Below are 6,000 nucleotides of genomic sequence, written 5' to 3'. Positions count from 1 at the left end.
GGCCGTGAAACCCTCATCGTGGCCTCTCTAAGGGGTTAACAACTTAATAAATCGCACTCCCCTTGCGGGAAGACAAGTGGCAGCACAGTATTTAGCTAGGCTTAACGGAACAAGACTCAATCTAGGTCGACTCGGGAGGTATTGTTATTAAGACTGACATGTGCCGCATGCCACAATGACACCATCGTGTCATAACACAGCCGTGCCCACCTGCACGTCCAAGGCAGGAGATACACTCCTAGAATCTTACCATATTCACACGTTAGCAAACCCTGGTGAATGTAATAGTGCTCACATAACATGCAATAGTGTTCATGCAATAGTGCTCAACTTGACATGACCAACGCATGCTTCTACTATTCCTACTATACGGTGCAAAACCCTCCGATGCAACCATGCATGCAATTCATCATATCTGAAGTTCAATAATGCTTGCCTTGACCAAAGTAGTCAGAAAGTGGTTCCTCGAAATTCCCGGTAAAGCCTCACTCTTTGTTTTCTGGAAAATAAAACATCCAAATTCAACTTTTTGCAACCGTACAAAAAGTTATCTCAAAATATTTTTAATTAAATACTAAAAAAACTAGAGTGAAAAATAAGAATTTCAGAAAAAGAATCAACTGAAAGTGATATGTGGTTTAAAAGTTATTAAGGATTTAAAACCAGGGACCTCTTTGTAAAGAAAATAACTGCCGGCGGGTCCCTGCAGTAACAACTGAAAGCGCCTCGGATGGAAATACGCTTCCGAGCGCAGAAAGCGTAAAGAGGCAAAAGACGCTTTCGAAAACAACAGAAAAGAATAAAACACTGACAGGTGGGCCCCACTGTCAGGTTTGAAATTCAAACGCGCCCTACGCGCGCATGTACAGAGGGGATGCGGTGGTCACCGGCGGCGATCGCCGGCGTTTCAGGAGGCGGCGATGGTCGAGATGCGCTCGGGGTGGCGCCCCGCGTCGGTAGGTGGTGGAGTTGGTCGCTGGCGAGCACCCGAACGGCAATGAGGTCGACGCCGGCGGACAATGGTTTCGGGTGAGGTGGGATCTCGCTGGAGAGAGCTCCTTGAGTCAAATTGAAGCACGTGATTGGGTGGTGGGTGTGTTGCGAGGCTACTGGTGGATTTTTGGAGGCGCAGATGAGTAACGATGTCGTGCCGATCGGGGAGGGTGGCGGCGGATCGATGACCGGAGTCGGGGAAGAAGACCTTCCCGAGGTCGTTCGACCCCTCTGGGTGGCGACTGGTGATGGGTGGGTGTGGTGAGTGCTGAACGGGGCTCGGGGTAGCCTTTTATAAGCGATCCGAGGAGGTCAGTGGCGGAGTGGATCACGCTGGGGCTAATCCGGCCGACAAGGTAGGTTAGGACGGTGGTCAAGGGCGGTGAGGCGTGGATGAGGTCGAGGGAGTACTCCAGAAGCATCAACGTGGACAGAGCCGAGCCCTGCGGCCTTATCCACGGCGGGGTGTCCGTACGGGTGTGGCGGCGACGATGGGCTACGGCGACTGCCAGACGGGCGCGTGGCGGCTCGGACGGTGGGTCAGCGTCGCATAGGAGACGACGTGTGGGAGGATTTAGGGAGGGGAGCGGTAGGGGAGTGAAGGCGCTGGTCGGCGGAGCTGATTCGCTCGGCTGCCGGTGCCGAGGACGGTGGCAGGTGCACCGGCCAGCCACTATGCTGTCGTCGACGAGCGGCCGACCAGAGGGGCCCGGGGTCGCTCATTTAAACACCAAGGAGACGACACCAAGTGGGGGAGAGGAAGAGGAGGAGTGCACGACATCGATCTCCCTCCCTTTCTGAACTTCTATCACTTCTGATTTTTACTGAACTTTTTTTTTTGCACTGGTGAACAGTGCACAGAAGGTGTTTGATAAAATGCCAGAGGGATCAAGGCATTTTAGGATATATTTTTTTTGAGAATTTTTGTGGTGAGGTGTTGATGCATAAGAGAGAGTCTAGCAAAGTTTCAAAAAATTTGGAGCAATATAAATTGGACTTTGATCATGAAATTTGAATCTGGTCCAAATTTGAATTGCCTGAGATTTGAAAATTTTGAACTGTGGAACCAGATGTTTTTGGTGAAATGGGATGTGGGTACTGTCTAGTAGCCAGGATAATTTTTTGTGGGTGCAAAAGAGTTCAAAAATATATGGTTCCTTTGTAAACCAAAGGAACTATGAATAATATAAATTCCAACTTTGGAATTTATTAAATGTAGGGAAAATCTTTTTGTGGGAAGGGAGAGGTGTTAGATACTGTCCTAGAGAGCGAGAAAGACTAGGGGAGTAATTTATCATGACAGAATAAACTTTTGGGAAAAGTTAAAGGTATTTGAAAAGAGTGAAGTGACCAAATCCTTGGAATATTTTTAAATGCCTCCAAAACTTTTCTAACATGAGGAATGCTTTTTTTGATATTTAAAAAAAATTACCAAACCAATAACTCACCCAAATAAGAACCATTTTAAAATTTTGAAAATCCAAAGGAATAATTTTGGGGTGTTACACTCATCCTGCACAAGGTTCTTGTGATTTGTTGGCTTCATGGCCGACGTGGGAGCACCCCATGTCTACTACCCTCGTACGTACGAGTAATAGACTTGTCCTTTTTCTTCTTGCAGCGGATCATTTGTCGGTGAAAGATAGATCATTTGGTCTTAGATTTGTCGGCTGATGTGCTTCGTGAGTTTGCTCTTGGTGTTATGGGCATTCTAAACGTCTGCAGACATGTCTGACGTGTCCGTGGACAGCGGATAAGGGGGTGACCATCTAACCCTATATCCTAAATATTTGTCCCTGTTTTTCTATCCTATACCCGGAACACTTAAAATAAGTAAGATACATATCATCCTTAGTCTATTATTATGTTGTTTAAATATTTCAATGCAACAATAATTCAAATATAAATATTACTCCCGCCGTACCAAAACGTAAGATGTTTTTAATGCCCTATGCAAAATCAAAAAACTTTTGGTACAATACAATCCAAATATGAAGTTTTACAATAAAATAATTTAAACTTGAATTCAACTTATTTAGACATATTCTTTAGTTCTTCCCTCGAATCCTCATAAATACTAAACCAAATCATTCTGGAGCTGCTCATGAATTGCTCCGTGGTGAATATGTTGATGCATTTGTACTCCTTGATCGTCGCCGGATTCTACTCAGGAAGTTCGATAGGATCACCCATTTTCTCAAATTCCAGACCATGCATTGCGTACTCCATCACCCTCATTCTCCACAATCATGTTGTGAATTATCACACAGGCTGTCATCACCTCTGCAAAGTCATTTTGCCCGTCAACGCCTCATACCAGTAGATCTGGCACCACATGCTAGTTTTGAGATTTGTGCAAACCTATGGCCCACCTGCATGTATAGTCCTTGTTTCGTTCCTCAGCTGTTGGTATTCCAATATAGTCAAATCACCATCTGGTCCAACCACGAGTGCCTCCATGCATCTTTCCCTCAATGTCAGTTCCACTCTACTACACAATAAATCCACTATTTTATTTTACCTTGTTAAAACTAAATCATTCAAATCTTTTAAACTAGAATTTAGTTTTTGAAACTTTTTATATATTTCAACTCTTGACGCCGGGACCTTTAGAACAAGATCAATCTTGGATAAATTTCAAACACGTTTAAAATTTCAAAAATCATATTCCATATGTGAAACAAACCTATTCCATATGTTATTTTAAAAATGCATAATTGAAATAGATGTGATTCTTGTACCATAGGTATCTTTGCTTATGGACCAAACCACTAGCAGACCATCGTTGCAAGCTTGCTACATATGTTTTGGACTTCAAAGCTTTTGAATTCATGCTAGCCTTTTGAATCGCCTCAACTGTTTCTAGGGAAGTGGTTGTGTCTCGCCCATGTGCAAGTCTGTATCTTGTCTTTGGCAAGACGGAAGCCGAGCTCACCTACAGGGGGCGGTAGGGGGGCGACTCCTTAGCCACGTGGTTACATCACGCTAGCATCACACATGTGTTTTTATTTCTGTCTTACCTTTGTTTATATTTTGAAAAATACTAAATACATATATTATGAAAAATAAATTTAGTTAATATTTGTAAAAGTGTTCATCGCATAATTAAAAAATTTGCATCTGTGTGAAAAATATTCGCTCATTCAAAAAAAATGTATGTGACATTTCAATAATATTCATGCGTTTCAAAAACTTGTATGTGGCATTTTTGAAGAAGCTTTACAATGTTAAAATCCTTCGTGTAATTCAAAAAAATGTTTCCTACCATTCAAAAGAATATTTTACAATTCAAAACTGTTCACGCATTTCCTAAAAATGTAGGAGACATTTTGAAAAATCTATACAATGTAGAAAAAATGCTCATATAATTAAACAAATGTTTGAAAATGTGTTTTACATGTTAGAAAATGTTGACGCAATACAAAAATATGTTTGTGATATTTTTTTTTGTTAATACGATGTAATTTTTTCAGATAGTTTAAAAATGTTAAGTATAATTCAAGAAAAAGTTTCAATGTGTATTTGAAAAATGTTTAATATGTATTAATTTTTTCAAACATATATCTTCTAGAAATGTTAATTGTGTATTTGAAAAATGTTCCATGTGGTCGAAACATTTGCGGGTAGTTTGATGGACATTATCGGAGATGCCCTCACTAGCTAGCTGCATTAGCTTGGTGGAGCGAACCATGGAGGTAAACAATTGTCTAAACCAGTGGTTTAGTGGTTTAATTCAACAGGGCATTGGATGAGCACATAGGTACTTCAAATCCCTCAATACTTTGTTTGATAAACATGGACGGTGTAGATGTTTCTACGCTTGGCATGCTAATCTACAAAGACTAAAATGTATTAGCATTAGCCTAGGAAATTCGAAGCATCAATGTTAAAAATTGGCTTATAGTTGATCAACATGTTACAATACTTACAAAAATATTTATATTGTACCCACGTTAGCTACAAAATGTTCTATTTTTTTACGAGGGAAATGATGTTCTAATTTTTTTGTTAAATAACTAAATAATATTTATTAAGAAAAGGAAAATAATCTACTTAAACAGTATTTGGAAATGCAAGGGTTAAGGAATTTGTATCTGCATTATTATGTTTTTTAAAGATAAATCTGCGTTATTAGGCTTGTATTGTAACTATATTTGCTTATGGGCCAACAACTAGCAGGCCATCACTGCAGACTTGTTTCATGTGTTTTGGATTTCAAAGCCTTTGAGTTCACGCTAGCACTTTGCATTTTTCTCGACTTTTTCCAGGGGTGCGGCCATGTCTCGCCCACAGGCAAGTCTATGTCTTGCCTTTAGCCAGGCGGAAGCTAAGCTCACCTACAGGGGGTCGGTAGTGGGCCCACCAATAGCCATCTGGTTTCGTCATGCTAACGTCACACATGTCTTTTTATTTCTTTTCTTACTTTTTTTTAATTTCAAACATATTAAATACATATATAATGAAAACATATTTAGTTAGCTTTTTAAAAGTGCTCGTTGCACATTTAAAAACGTGATTAACTTTAAAAATTTGTTTAAGCCACTAAAAATGCATGTGACATTTCAAAAATGTTCACGCATTTCAAAAACATGTACGTGACATTTTTGAAAATGATTGTGTAATTAAAAACATGCTTCATTCCATTCAAATAAATGTTTATTAGATTTTTAAAAATCACACATTTCCAAATATATTTGTGATATTTTTAATTTTTAATACGATGTAAAAAATTGTTCACATACTTTTAAAAATATTATTATGATTCAAAAAAATGTTTCAACATGTATTTGGAAAATGTTTAACACGTATTTTGTAAAAAATCATGTATTTTTGTAAATTGTTAATATATATGTAAATTGCTTTAGATGTAGATAATAAATGTACAATGTCTATGAAAATAAGTAGACATCAAAACATATATTCCAAAAAATATTAATCATAAAGGCCAGCCCGGTGCTTGCGCAGAGTCCAGAGAATGGTCCGACCACTTATATTTAGAAATATATT

The sequence above is a fragment of the Triticum aestivum genome, chromosome 4D (assembly GCF_018294505.1).
Source record: "Triticum aestivum cultivar Chinese Spring chromosome 4D, IWGSC CS RefSeq v2.1, whole genome shotgun sequence".
In the NCBI taxonomy this organism is placed as follows: domain Eukaryota; kingdom Viridiplantae; phylum Streptophyta; class Magnoliopsida; order Poales; family Poaceae; genus Triticum; species Triticum aestivum.
The sequence above is the reverse complement of the archived record's forward strand: the minus strand, read 5'-3'. Positions refer to the sequence as shown.